The sequence below is a fragment of the Trachemys scripta genome, chromosome 1 (assembly GCF_013100865.1).
Source record: "Trachemys scripta elegans isolate TJP31775 chromosome 1, CAS_Tse_1.0, whole genome shotgun sequence".
Classification (NCBI taxonomy): domain Eukaryota; kingdom Metazoa; phylum Chordata; order Testudines; family Emydidae; genus Trachemys; species Trachemys scripta.
This window is the reverse complement of record NC_048298.1, coordinates 107,553,894-107,568,631: the sequence shown is the minus strand read 5'-3', so window position 1 is coordinate 107,568,631 and position 14,738 is coordinate 107,553,894. Positions and strand designations below refer to the sequence as shown.

The 14,738-nt window shown below is 47.1% G+C and overlaps 1 protein-coding gene across 15 annotated transcripts in view; it reads right to left on the bottom strand.

The window, feature by feature from the left end:
- Nucleotides 1-14,738, bottom strand: part of ERC1 (ELKS/RAB6-interacting/CAST family member 1) — a 530,185-nt gene that overhangs the window by 219,128 nt on the left and 296,319 nt on the right. The window lies entirely within an intron of this gene.

Here is a 14,738-nt window from a genome sequence, read left to right as displayed (position 1 = left end):
ATATGCAAACTAGATACCATCAGTTTAGGTTTGAATAGAGACTGGGAATGGCTGAGCCATTATACACATTGAATCTATTTCCCCATGTTAAGTATCCTCACACCTTCTTGTCAAACTGTCTGAAATGGGCCATCTTGATTATCACTACAAAAGTTTTTTTTCTCCTGCTGATAATTGCTCATCTTAATTAATTATCCTCTTAGAGTTTCACGTTCTCTGTATGTGTATATATATCTCCTTCTATATGTTCCAGTCTATGCACCTGATGAAGTGGGCTGTAGCCCACGAAAGCTTATGCTCAAATAAATTTGTTAGTCTCTAAGGTGCCACAAGTACTCCGTTTTTTTTTTTGCGAGTTACTGTATGTTCATGTACTGGTGTCCTGCATTCAAAGATTAGAAAGAGCAATTGTAACAGACTAGGTTTCAAATGTGTTTTTTCTTCTCAAGTATTTTAATTCTGAAAGCCTTTGAAAACCCTCAGCAAATTTGAATAATGAGTATGTTTCTTCCTCTGAGGAAGGAGAGCCTCATTTTTCTCAGACCCCTTTCTGGGTGATTTGGACACTGGAGTCAACTAATGCAACAGCAGATGAAGTTAAGGCCCAGTTCTACACTAGACTTACATCGGTATAACTACATTGCTCAGGGGTGTGAAAAAGTTACCTGTTCCGTAACTGGCGTTCTTCGAGATGTGTTGCTCCTGTCTATTCCACAGTAGGTGTGCGTGCTCACCACGTGCACCGGTTCCAGAAGTTTTTCCCTTAGCTGTATCCGTAGCCAGGGAGCCCCGCGGCGACCGCTGGAGTGGTGCCTGTATATTGCGCTATAAGGGGAGCCACGGGCTTCCCCCACCCTCAGTTGCTTCTTGCCAGACAACTCCGACAGAGGGGAAGGAGGGCGGGGTGTGGAATAGACAGGAGCAACACATCTCAAAGAACGCCAGTTACGGAACAGGTAACTGTCCTTTCTTCTTCGAGTGATTGCTCCTGTGTATTCCACAGTAGGTGATTCCAAGCAGTATCTGTTGGAGGTGGGTAGGCGTTCACAATGGTTCGGGACAAAGTACCGTCCTGCTGAACCTGGCGTCGTCCCTAGACTGGGAGACGATCGCATAATGCAAAGTAAACGTGTGAACTGAGGCCCATGTGGCCGCCCTACAGATGTCCTGAATGGGGACATGGGTGGCATAGGCAGCTGATGAGGCCTGAGCCTTCGTAGAGTGAGCCTTAATGATAGGTGGCGGGGGGAATCCCTGCCAGGTCATAGAATGTGCGTATGCACGAGGTAATCCAGCGGGAGAGCCGCTGGGTAGAGATAGGTTGCCCTCTTGCCCACTCAGCCGAGGCAACAAAGAGCTGAGAGGACCTCCGGAATGGCTTAGTCCGATCCAGATAAAAAGCTAAAGCCCTACGAACATCTAGCGTATGGAGGCGGTGTTCCTTGTTAGAGGCGTGGGGCTTGGGGCAGAGCATGGGAAGAAAGATACTCTGCTCCATATGGAAGGCGGAAACCACCTTCGGGAGGAACGCCGGGTGTGGGTGAAGCTGGACCTTATCCCTATGGAAAACCGTATGGGGGGTTCTGAGGTTAAGGCCCTGAGTTCCGAAACACATGAGGCAGACTTGATCGCCACGAGGAAGGCCACCTTCCACGAGAGGTGCGACCAGGAACACATGGCTAGTGGTTTGAAGGGGGGCCCCCGTGAGAGGTGACAAGACCAAGTTGAGGTCCCATTGTGGCACGGGGGGGGCCTAGCGTACGGGAACGAATGGACTAGGCCCTTCAGGAAATGGGAGGTCATAGGGTGGGAGTAGACGGAGTACCCTTGCACCGGCGGGTGAAAAGCCAATATAGCTGCGAGGTGCACCCTGACCGAGGCTGGTGCTGGACCGTGGGTCCTAAGGGACAAAAGGTAGTCCAGGACGAACTGGAGAGGAGCGGAGGCGGGGGAACTCCTCGCTCGTTCACCCACTGGTAAATCTGGATCACTTCGCCACGTATGTCCGACGTGTGGACGGCTTCCTGCTTTCCAGGAGGACCCGCCTAATCTGCTCCGAACACCTGTTCTCTTCCTCGTTTAGCCACGAAGCAGCCACGCTGTCAGGTGGAGCGTGGCTAGGTTGGGATGGAGGAGGCGTCCCCCGCCTTGGGAGAGGAGGTCCGGGCGGGGCGGAGCGGTAGTGGCCTCGGGGGGGCTGCCAAGAGGTGTAGTAGGAGCCCGTACCAGTGCTGGTGGGGCCACGCTGGGGCTATGAGAATGACCCTCGCCTTGTCCACCTTTACCTTCTCCAGGACCTTGGCGATGAGGGAAAGCGGGGGGAAAGCATATAGGAGCTGGCCCGACCAGCCCATAAGGAACGCATCGAAGATCGCGCCTTCCCCCACCTTTCCCCTGGAGCAGAACTGGGGGCAATGCCGGTTCTGGTGGGTTGCAAACAGGTCGATTTGGGGAGCTCCCCACTCTAGGAAGATCTGGTGGGTGACCTCTGAGTGGAGCGACCACTCATACTGGGGGGAGAAGACCCTGCTGAGGCGGTCTGCTTGTGTATTGCGGACGCCCGGGAGGTGAGCAGCCCTCAGGGAGATATCGTGGGCTATACAGAATTCCCATAAGGTCAGGGCTTCCCAGCATAGGGCTAGGGAATGAGTACCGCCCTGCTTGTTGATATAGTACATGGCGACGGTGTTGTCCGTGAGGACTCTGACTACCCTGCCACGAAGGTGCGTGAGAAACGCCATACACGCCAGTCGTATCGCCCTGAGTTCCCTGACATTTATGTGCAGGGACAAGTCCGGGGTCGACCACGTCCCTTGGGTCTGTACATCTCCCATGTGGGCTCCCCAGCCTAGGTCCGAAGCATCGGACATCAGGTCTATGGATGGGCTAGCCTCTCTGAAGGGAACCCCTTGTAGCATATTGCTCAGGAGGGACCACCACCGAAGGGAAGCCAATACCGGGGACGGGATTGTGAGGATCTTGTCTAGGCCGTCCCGGGCTTGGGAGAACTGGGAAGCTAGCCATAGTTGGAGGGGCCTCATCCGGAGTCTGGCATGGCGGACCTCGTACGTGCAGGCCGCCATGTGTCCCAGGAGCCAGAGGCATGCTCTGGCTGTGGTCACCGGGAATGTGGAGACCGAGGCAATGAGATCCCTTAGGGTCTCGAACCTGTCCAGGGGAAGAGAGGCCATAGCCTTGGAGCAGTCCAGGAGAGTTCCGATGAACTCTATGCGCTAGACTGGTACTAGAGTAGATTTGTCCTCGTTCACGACCAGGCCTAGGTTTTTGCAGGTGGCCAGGAGTAGACACACGTGGAACTCCACCTCTGGATGAGACTTGCCCTTGAGGAGCCCGTCGTCCAGATAAGGAAAGATTTGTACCCCCTGCTTCCTGAGATATGCCGCCACCATTGCCATGCATTTCGTGAACACCTTGGGGGTTGTGGACAGGCCAAAGGGAGGACCGCAAACTGGTAGTGCCCCGTCCCCACCACGAATCTGAGGAAGTGTCTGTGCCCCTCGAAGATGTGGACATGGAAATAAGCGTCCTGGCGGTCCAGGGCAGCATAACAGTTCCCTGGGTCTAGAGAGGGGATAATAGAAGCCAGGGACACCATGCAGAACTTGGAACAGGTTAGGAACCTGTTCAGGTCGCGCAGATCCAGGATGGGTCTGAGACTCCCTTTTGCCTTGGGGATCAGGAAGTAACGGGAGTAGAACTCCTTGCCCTGGAACTGTGTTGGGATGCGTTCCACCGCCCCGAGGCTGAGTAGCAGATCCACCTCCTGGTCTAGGAGGCGGGCATGCTCGGGATCCCCCGGGACCATGACGGGGGGTGGGTGGCTTGGCTGAGGAGAAGTGAACTGCAAAACATATCCCTTGGAAATAGTGCCGAGGACCCACTGGTCCGACGTTATGAGGGACCAAGCCATGAGGAAGGCAGACAAACGGTTGCAGAACACAAACTTTATTGGTCGGGGGGTCTCCCTGGCAACAGGCCCAGTGCCCCCCTGCAAACAGTCAAAATCGCCGCTTTCCCGCCCCTTACCCTTAGGGGGACCAGGCTGTTGGGTAGAGCGGGACTGCCTCCGAGACCGGCGTTTCTGGTCTCTAGGCCTTTTATATGGGGGCTTGTATCTGCTCCTAGCAGGTTGAGCCGCCGGGAGCGATTTGGCCTTGTCCTTCGCCGGAGGGATGTAGAGGCCCAAGGTCTGCATGGTGGTGCGGGAGTCTATCATCCCATACAGCCTAACGTCTGTCTGGTCCGCGAAAAGCACCGTGCCATCGAACGGGAGGTCCTGCATCAGAGATTGGGCCTCCGTCGACAGACCCGATAACAGGAGCCATGACGCCTGGCGCATGGAGATTGCGGAAGCCATGGAGCGAGCTGCCATATCAGCCGCCGCCTGCAGGGCCGCCTTAGCTGCAGTCGACCCCTCTTCCACCAGAGTCCTGAAGTCCTTCCTGTCCCCGTCTACGAGAAGGGGCTCAAATTTAGGCCAGGACCCCACAGGTTAAAGTCATATCTGCTGAGCAAGGCCTGGTGGTTGGCTACTCTCAGCTGAAAACTAGCTGACAAATAAATCTTTCTGCCAAAGGAATCGAGTCTCCTGGCATCTTTGTTCTTAGGGATGGGTGCAGGTTGGCCTTGGTGCTCCCTGTGGTTCATCGACTCAACCACAAGTGAGTTAGGCGCCGGGTGGGAATAAAGGTATTTGTGACCCTTTGCCAGCACAAAGTACTTCCTCTCAGCCTTCTTGGAGATTGGAGCCAAGGAGGCGGGAGTTTGCCACAGGGAACTGGTGATGTTGGCAACCCCTTGGTGTAGCGGCAGGGCCACACGGCCCAGTGCCGAGGGAGATAAAACGTTGAAGAGGGAATCAGACGGTCCCTCCATCTCCTCGGCTTGCAGCTGAAGGCTGGATGCCACCCACTTCAGCAAGTCCTGGTGTGCCTTAAAGTCCTCCTGCAGAACCAAAGGCGGAGGAGCCACAATGGCGTTGTCCGGTGTCGAAGACGCAGCACGCGCAGAGCCAGGAACCACGATCGGTGCCCGGGCATTGAAACCCAGATCGGAGTCCAGTCGCAGGTCCGCCAAGTCCTGGCCTGTCGATTTATCCCGTGGACGGTCTGACGAGGCCTGGAACGCCTGGGACGCTCTGGCGACCGAATGGGCCCCAGGCTGGGTTGGTACCTGCTGCCACGGTGCCCACTAGCACCATTGTCCTTGCCATGGGGTACCTGATGGCACAACGTGCCCCGGCAGGGCAGCACGGCCTAAGGACAGGAAGAGGGGCGCCGAGGCCAAGGTGGCCGAAGAGCGTTTGGTGCCACGGGAGTGATGGGAACGGTGCCCATGGCAACGTCTCCCTTGCGATCTGGACCTTGATGACGAGGAACGGTACCCCCTCAATGAACTGCTTCGATACCCGCGACGGCGGTTCAAAGCCCGGTGCCCTGATGCCGAGGTACCCCCGAGGGGAGTTTCTGGTGTGGCGCCTAGACGAGCGGGAGCTGGAATGGGAATGGCGACGTCTGTCCCATGGAGAGCGGCTCCGATAACCATGTCTAGCAGGTGAGTGTGCCCGGTGCCTCCCTCAGTGCCTCCGCTCACTGGCAGACGGCGTGGAGGGTCCCCGCGACTCCCGTCCCGACAGCGGCCCTGCTGGTCTGGCCAGCATCGAGGGTGGCCGGGAGCTGTCGGAGGAGCGGCCGCTGTGCGCCGAGTGGTGCGGGGAGCAATCTTAGGAGCGGGAACTGCGGCTGCTCAGAGAGGTCTGGTGGGCACGCCTCGCGACCTAGGGCCCGTGCCCGATTGCGAGCTTGGGACGGGCAGGGACATAATGTCTTTCGCCGCCTGCACCGCCTCCAGCGTCAACGGCATCCGTACCAGTGGGGATGCCTGGGTCAACACTACCGGGCTGCTCCGCTCCACACGAGTTAGAGCCTTAGAGCCCGTGGGGGATCGAGGGCTGCCCAGCGTGGGACCAGCCTCCCCCTTGTCCTTATCGTGGTGGCGCTGCAAGGCTGAGCTCTTCCCTTGCTTCTTGGCGGGAGAGCGGCGCTGACTGGTCGAAGGGGCCTCGCTATGTACCGACGACGCGGCGGCCGGTGTCGAATCCGATCTGCGCATCGGCGTCGGAGCCAGCGCCAACTCCATCAGGAGAGCTCGAAGTCTGAAGTCCCTCTCCTTTTTAGTTCTTGGTTTGAACGACCTACACATCTTGCACCAGTCGCTAATTTGAGTCTCACCCAGGCAGCAAAGACACTCAGCGTGGGGGTCGCTCCTGGGCATAGAGCGGCGACAGGAGTCACATGACTTGAAGCCTGGGGCATGGGGCATGCCCGAAGCCCAAGCTAACACTGAGAACAATCTGATGAATGGTATCGCTAGAGAAGAAGGGCTGCAGCGAAGCTGGAGCACTAAGTTCCGACTACCTTCACTGGCAGCAAGAAGGAATTGAGGGTGGGGGGAGCCCGTGGCTCCCCTTATAGCGCGATATACAGGCGCCACTCCAAGGGTCACCACGGGGCTCCCCAGCTACGGAAACTGCTAATGGAAAAACTTTCGGCACCGGTGCATGTGGCGAGCACGCACACCTACTGTGGAATTCACAGGAGCAATCACTCGAAGAAGAAATCTTCTCTCAGTTCTATGTTCTTATTTGCACTGGAAAAAAAGGTCCTGTGTATCATGCCTAAAGGATACATTTTAGTTTCTTCCTAAAGCTCATTTTCCTCCCCTTGACTCCAGTAAGGGGAAGCCTTCTGGATTTGGGGTCCATTGCTGTAGTTTATCTAGGCAGGAACGTCTTGAGTCCTACCTTTGACAGTTCTGGGTTTCTTAAAAATATAGGGAGGATTCTGTTCCATCCTATATTTGCCCATTTACAACATGGCTATTGATACTCTCTCTTCAATTTGGAATTTAATTCTTTACTTTTCATTGGAGATTATGAAAGGTTATGCTCACTAGTTGTTGAGGAAAGAATGGTTATTTACCCTACAGCAACTTGTGTTTCTTTGAGATGTATTTTCCACAGATTCCACTCTTGTGCACCTGTGCCTGAGACCAGATTCTTTGGAACTGCAGTGTCCATCAGGGCCATGCCTGCACTCTGAGTGCCCTCTTGTTCCCCACAACTGAAATCATAAAGGGTGGGGCGGGCCGCAATCCACAGTATGTTCCTTTGCCAGTTAGAATCCCATAGGAGCAGGACTCTGATCAGCAGGGATAGAGGGCAGTTAGTGGAAACTATTTGGACAACTCATTTCAAAGAACCACAATTTCCATAAAGTATTTAACCAGTATTTCTTCAAGTGATTGTCCATACAGAGTCCCTTCTTTGTGACTAACAAGCAGTTACCCCCGTGCTAAGAGGCAGGTGAGCCTACTTGAAGAGTGATCATAGAACTGCCCTTCCAAATCTAACATCTGACCTGGAAACCAGCACCATGGGATAATGAATAATTAAAGTTTGGATCAAACTTCAAATTGCTGCTCTACATATGGGGACGTTATCCAAGCTGGTAGCAGACGTCACCTGAGCCTAGTGGAATGAGCTCTAACCTGTCCAGGGATATCTCTCAACCAACACTATGCAAGCCCTGACACAGTCTGAGACTCACTTGGGTAGTCTTTGTGACAACACAGGTTGTGCCTTAGCCTTTTCAGCACATGCCATGAAGAGTCTAGGTGTACACTGAATGACTTGGTGTCATCTAAAATGGACAATCTAAATGACTTGGTGTCATCATCTAAAACAGACAATGCTCTCACAACATCTAACATGTGAAGTTTCATTTTGCTCAGGGTGAAGTGTGGCTTCGGGAAGAAAACCAGAAGGTGCCTAAACCGATTGATGTGGAAGTCTGAAACCATATTAGACAGAAACTTTAGGTGAGGCCAGAGAGGGAGATTCTGCCAAAGACCATGTATGGGGGGGCCCACCCTGAGGGCCTAAATCTCTTCTATCCTCCTAGCTGATGTGATGGCCACCAAAAAGGCTGTTTTCATTGACAGGTGGTAAATAGAACAGGTTACCAATGGCTCAAAGTGGGGTCCATCAGTCTAGTCGACACCAAAGTCTCAGAAAGAAGGGGGTTCCTGAACCATGAGACAAACATGGGAGAGCCCCTTGAGGAACCTTCCCATTGTAGGGTGCAAGAAAACTGTATTTAAACAAAAAGATAATTCTCAAATATCACTGCCAAGAGCGCTCATATCAAACTAGAAGAGAGGGCTGATTGCTTCAGGGAAAGTAATTAGTTCAGTATAGCTAGAACCAAGGCTGCTACTGGTAAAAAGCTGATGCTGCACTGCCTAGAGAGAAAATCGCTTCCATTTGGCTCTCTATGTCAGTCTGGTCGAGGATTTCCTGCTTTGGAGCAAGATGTCCTGAAATTCACCAAACTTATTTCTGTAAATGTTAACCAGGCGGCATCCAAGCTGTCATGTACAGGGTTGCTAGATCGGGATGCAGAATCCGGATGATGTTCTGAGAGACCAGAACTGGCATGACTAGTAAGGTGATGGGTCATCATAATGATAGATTCATATGGTCCAAAACTCTTAGCTGCAGAAAGACTGTATACAGGCAGGTCATGTGATCCAGGGTCCTAAGGTGGTCTCAGTGACATGCTCACGAGGTAGATTTGAAGACAAGCTTCATTACAGGTATGAGACGGTTGGGTCCCTATGCCTCTTTATGACTTTGGTGTGGGGCATGAGGACTCAGAGCACAATGGAAACTCCTGGTCAAAAGACTCTGAATTCAAGCGCATGGGACACACTCGCACCATAAGTGTAATGGGCACATGGATAATCACTTGAAGGAGATGGGAAACTCTTAGCTTGTTAGCAGCTGCTGTGGTGTTTGTGGACACAGCTAACGCAGTCAGTCTCAGACTAAAAAATTCTTTTCTCATGCAAAGATATATTTGTGTTGTTTAAACTATGTATATGTTCTCTTGTCAAATTTTTGGGGGTGAAACTTCAAAAGCACTCTCCTGAGGCCAACTTTTAATAAAAGTGCACCCAAGTTGCATATGTGATTGCATCTGAAACTGCAAATGTAGCAATGGGAAACTGAAAATCTGTAGGCAAAGTAATTCATTTTACATTGAGCAACTTTGCTGCATATTCTGGAAAATTTTGCTACTGCATGTGTCTTTTGGGCACCCAATTTATCACCAATTCACTAATTATTCTGAAAAATGCCCCCAACTGTATTATCACAATGATTGTAACACTCCACTTTTTGGGGTGCTTTTTGTTTAGTGATATGCTACAATACTGTGTTGAGTCAGTTATCTCCACACTTCAGTATTTGAAGATGCACAGCATATGCTGCCTTTAATTATGGCTCTATACACACTATTGTTGAAGCCATGCTAGCAATAAACCACATTTAAGCAAATTTATTGTTTGTGGGGTTCCAGCATTGTTTTCCTGACCAACGATAGGTGGGGCAGTCCCCCCAAAACCTTCTAGTTCTTATATTAACTGTAAATTAGATGGCTTCCTTTGGCCTGAGACTAGTATGTTATACATTTTCTCCCTCTCCAAAGAGGTAGCTGGAGTCTCCCTCCAGTTATATTTTTGATACCCCTTTTTAGAGTCATTCAGCCACCAAAGCTTCAGTAAAAATTTCCCTACCAACCAGTTTTATACTTATAACAATAAGGTTATGAACTATAGAGGCCAAATATATCAGCCCTTATAACATGAAGGTGGGAAGGGATCTACCATGGCATTCTTTGCCTATGCAGCTAAGGATATTTTAAGCAGGACAGGTAGAACAAACTCTTCTTCAGGTGAATCTTATCTAAGAGGCCACTTCTCTTTTGGTTCCATTGCTCTAGAAAGGCCAGCATAAGTGGTCAGTGAGGACAGTAAATTTAGGGAACCAGCTTTATTAGAGAGAACTTAATGCCCAAGAGTTGTAGAATTTCTTGAATCCTGGGATAATGGGGCTGATATTCTTGGCCAGTGAGAATCTCTTGGTAAGATGTTGCTGTGATAGATGGACCCATACTGAAACTCTTGAAGACAGCCCTCTATGTGGATGTGCAATTGGGTCAGAATAAAGTCAGTCTTTTCTTGACAAATGAAAAAGCTCTCATCCATCAGGAGTGTTACCATAGATTTCACTGCCAAAGTGACCTATAGAGCTGAAGAAATCTGAACCTGCCAATTGTCCAAGTAAAGTAGAATATGGATCTTCTAGTGCCAGACAGCCACCATCAGCATGATCGGGATACTTTAGAACAGTGCTGCAAAGGACCAAAGACCAAACAAGAGATGCATATGACACCTTTCTTTTCCTAGAGCAACCCAGAGGAGCTCTGATGCACAGGTATGCATCTTTTAAATCTGTAAATGCTAAAGAATACCCAGATTCTACTGAGGCTAAGATAATTCTGACTGTCTTCATTTTTTAATAATTTTGATTGTACAAATTAATTAACTATCTGAGCTCCAAAATCAATGTTATATTTCTCCTAAATTCTTAGACACTGTCAATAGAAGGGAGAACATCCCTGTAATCTCTTGGAACTAGTCTTACTGCTTGAATTTCCTGCTAATGGACTGTCCTCATGATCTTCTATCATTTCTTTGGGTCTGAAGGAAAAGGGGATGGATTAATGTGATCTGAAGTTTACCCCCAGCAGAACCCAATAAGCAGTGGTTATCAGTCTACAGCTTATCAGGAAAATGACTACCTATCTCCCAATGGAAGGACAGAATTACAGATGGCTGTGGTTCACTTGCAGGACTCAGAAGACCTTAGGCCATCTGACCTTAGTTCAGGCTGGAAAGGATCTCCTAAACATATGTCTGAACTGGGACTTCAGTGAGCTGAATACAGTCTCTCAAAACGGATAACTAAGGCTTTCTATTTTCTTAAAGTCAGACCTCTGCTCTATCCAGGGTGGATAAAAATCAATGATTTAAAAAAATAAAAAATTAAAAAAAAGTCATTTTTTTTGATAAAATGCTTTTTGAGGGGAAAAAACCTATCTAAGATATTGTATCTTAATTAAAACTATAGCTCAAAGATATCACCATGGAATAGAGATTACACATTCTAATTCTATCATATAGGACAATATATTTATGTAACGTTTAAGAAAAGTTTTGTAAATGGATTAGGGACTCAATCTTATGGGGTTCCAGGGGCTTCTATATAGATTATTTAGATTAATCTTTCTATCTACCCAATGAGACTCAGTGCTCAATCTAGAAGATACCATCAGAGATGCTTAGTTTTGCAGTTCTCAAACTGTGGATTTGTGTCTCCAGATAACATGCTTGTTAACAGCAAAAATATTTTTAAATAAAGAAATAAATATATAGAGGTGAGAAATAACAGACCTCAACCCTATTGTCCCTCTGAAAATTTGTGTACACAGAGTCAATCCCTTACCTCTCTCTAAAAGTGCAAAGTTCCAAAAAGTTCAACGAATAGAAGATAGTTGGGGGCGGAATAAATTTGGAAATGGAGAAGTCGTCTGGAGATGAATGTGAGAAGGGAGGGAAAGGCAGTAGAAACACAAGTGAAACTGTTTGAGCAGCATATTACAGAAGTCTTGAGGTCTTTCTGAGTGTAGCCGTCATAGATTTGAGATCTACATACCATTTTCTCACTAGAAGGGAAAACCCATAATGGCAGCAGGCCATAAAAGAGACCCAGTTTGGGAATATTTTAATGAAGTTCCCTCTCCCTGTGGGTAAGACAGGCATGTGTGCAAAATGCAAACAGTGCAACAAAGAAATGCAAGGCCTGGTTGCCCGAATGAAACAACATCATGAGAAGTGTTCCTTCTCAGGAGGAAGCTGCGTTGAAGATGATGAAAGGAACATGTCTGAACACGCAGGATCTTCAGGTTGGTAAACTTTTTTTTTTTTTTTTTTTCATACTTCTTTCTTAAGGACTGCCTGTCTTTCTTCTGGACTATTCTTGAATTCTTATGTTTGAGCAAAAAATATAGTTGTTACTCTATGGTGCTATCATTTTAGATGCAGTTGTGATAAAAAATAAATAGCTGAAATAGGCAGATATTTCTTTTACAATTTCACCTTTAAAGTAGTACTGAGTGTCAGTGAATGCAATGAGTAATACTTATGAGCAGTATGGTGGTAATAATTAAATAACTGCATTGACTTATTTTGTTTAGGAGAATCCAGAATCCTGTATGTTGAGGATGAACACCATCCACCTTCAAGATCACCATAATTTTCTATAGTTTCAGAGTTAGTTGCCAATGATAGTGTTTCAGTCACATCATGTAGGTCACATAGCCACAGTATATCACCTGTAGCAAAAAGAAAAAATAATCTTCCATCATCCAGAAACAACCACTGATAAGTTTGTGATAAGAACCAGCAGATTACAAAAAGAGGTAATTGATGCATAAACAAACAGGGCGATTTTTTCAACAAACTCTCCTTTCCATATGATTGAGAACCCACACTTTGTTAACATGATTCAGTCATTAAGACCAGAATACAGTTCACCCAACAGAGCAGATGTCACAGGCAAATTGCTGGATAAAGTGTATGAAAGAGAAATTGAGCAGTGTGCAAAAGGTCTAGAGGGTGAAATTATTAGAATCATAGAATATCAGGGTTGGAAGGGACCTCAGGAGGTCATCTAGTCCAACCCCCTGCTCAAAGCAGGACCAATCCCCAGACAGATTTTTGCCCCAGATCCCTAAATGGCCCCCTCAAGGATTGAACTCTCAACCCTGGGTTTAGCAGGCCAATGCTCAAACCCCTGAGCTATCCCTCCCCCCCTCAGTCTTGATGGGTGAAGCAATGTCCACAATGATCCTGTTGTATGTGCTTATGTGACAACAGAAGAAGGGAATGTCTTCCTTACAGAAACAATTGATACATCAGGAAATGCATACAAAGTAGAATACTTACAAGAAGTAGCAGTAAAATCTATAACAAACTGTGAAAAAAAATTCAAATGTCTAGTACGCAGCTTGGTCACAGACAATGCTGCAAACATATCCAAGATGAGAAGAAATTTAGAAGAGAGTCCCAAGCTAATAACATACGGATGCAGTGCTCATTTGATGCATCTCCTAGCCAAAGACTTCAGTGTTCCAGAAATAAAGGCTAATGTTGTCGAAATTGCAAAATACTTCCACAACCACCACTTTGCAGCAGCTACTCTGAAAAAAGTGGGAGGAACCAAGCTGACTCTCCCACAAGACGTGCGATGGAACTCAGTAATGGACTGTTCTGAGCACTATATCAAGAACTGGCTTAATCTGATGACAGTTTGTGAACAAAATCATGAAAAAAATAGATGGCACTGTCACAGCCAAAGTTCTCAACATTGGGCTTAAGAGAAATGTTGAACACATGCGGAGTACCTGAAACCTATTTCTGTAGCCTTGAACCAAATGCAGGGAAATAGCTGTTTTATTGCTGACGCTGTTGAAATTTGGAAGGAACTGAATGAGATCTTAAAAACAGAAATATGCAATGACAGAGTTAAATTACAAACATTAAAAAAACAAATGGGACAAGCACTATCTCCAGCTCACTTTCTTGCAAATATTCTCAATACTCGGTATCAGGGTCAATCCTTAACTGCTGAAGAAGAGGAGTTGGCTATGACATGGACATCCATAATGCCAACTATAATAAACTTCAGAGCTAAGGATGAACCATTCAAGAAATAGATGTTTGCTGATGATGTTTTAAAGAAAGTCACACCAGTGAACTGAAGTCATTTAAGCACTTGGATTCAGAGACTGTTGAAGTGATAATCTCACTTTTAACAGCAGTAGCTTCTTCTGCCGATGTAGAAAGAATATTTTCTTCCTTTGGAATAATTCATTCCAAATTGAGAAATCATTTGGGACCTGAAATGTCCTGAAAAAGCAGGAAAGCTTGTTTTTCTTTTCTAGATTATGAACAAACAGGAAAATGAAGGCGAAGACGACTGAGTTAGCTGCATTTTAAGTTTCCCATGTTGACCTGGCTAACACAGTTGATTAAATTTTTTTTTTAATATTTCATTTAACTATTTTAGTTAAAAACAATTTTAACAAAAACAAACCTGATTTTAAAAAACTTGAACATTTAACTAATTTCAAAAATTCACATGCTTGTTTTGTTAAAATATTATATGTTTGCTGTTGAAGAAAAAATCCAGAATACTTAACGTTGTTGTTTTAGTTAAATAAAACAATTTAAATGTCTGGTGAGAAAATCCTCCAAATATGAATGATTAACCTGTTGAACTGGAGATATTTATAAAGTCATTGGGAGGTGAACTATCTGCTTCAATTACCTTTGGTAAATTAAGTAACCAATCATTCATTTTCTGATATAGCTGTAAAACTAATCTGAAAAGTTTTCAAAATAAATCACTTAAAAATATATAGTGTGTACATTCTAAAAATGAAACCTGTTTCTATCTCCCAGTTGTGAAGAATATGTATTAAGGTTCTAACAACCAACAAGAATGTACTTTTGTAGAAATCCATAATTAAATCGAGTCTTTGTGACTAGTGATTTAAAACATGATTTAAATCAAATTGATTTAAATCAAATTGATTTAAATCCAATCCACCCTGGCTCCATCCTGCAGGACTTTATCCATAGAGCCCTGCAAATCCATGGGTATCCACTTTATATCCGTGGACCATTTTTGCGGATAGCCACTTGGATGTGGATATAAATTTTGTATCCGCACAGGGCTCTGACGGTAAGAG